The sequence below is a fragment of the Nestor notabilis genome, unplaced genomic scaffold (genome assembly GCF_000696875.1).
Source record: "Nestor notabilis isolate BGI_N333 unplaced genomic scaffold, ASM69687v1 scaffold23692, whole genome shotgun sequence".
NCBI lineage: Eukaryota > Metazoa > Chordata > Aves > Psittaciformes > Psittacidae > Nestor > Nestor notabilis.
Genome location: NW_009917305.1, coordinates 8,261 through 8,624, shown reverse-complemented (window position 1 = coordinate 8,624; position 364 = coordinate 8,261).

The following is a 364-nucleotide window of genomic DNA, read 5'->3' as shown; positions in this document are numbered from 1 at the left end:
CTAAGCAGTGTTGATGCAGCTATGTGTGTGACAAAAGGAAAATGTCACAGCTTTCCCCAAGTGTCCTCAGGAAAAAAAGGCTATGGAATGTTTGTATTCATGTAATACAGTCATATGAAGTAAAATAAGGTCCTGTTGTCACCCCCAAGGTACTGCACTGAGCTTGCTTTGTTCTAGCTGTTTGATCCACAGGTTCAGAAGCAAGGGTGCTTACTGAACTGTACACAAGTAGTATATTTTAGTGCTGTTTAGCCTCAAGTCAGCCCTAGCCAGAAGTAGGATTACTTCTTCTTTACTGGTAGAGCAAAGGCTCCTACTGGTCAGATTTGTACAGCTCACTGTTGAGCTTGTTCAGGTACAGTCT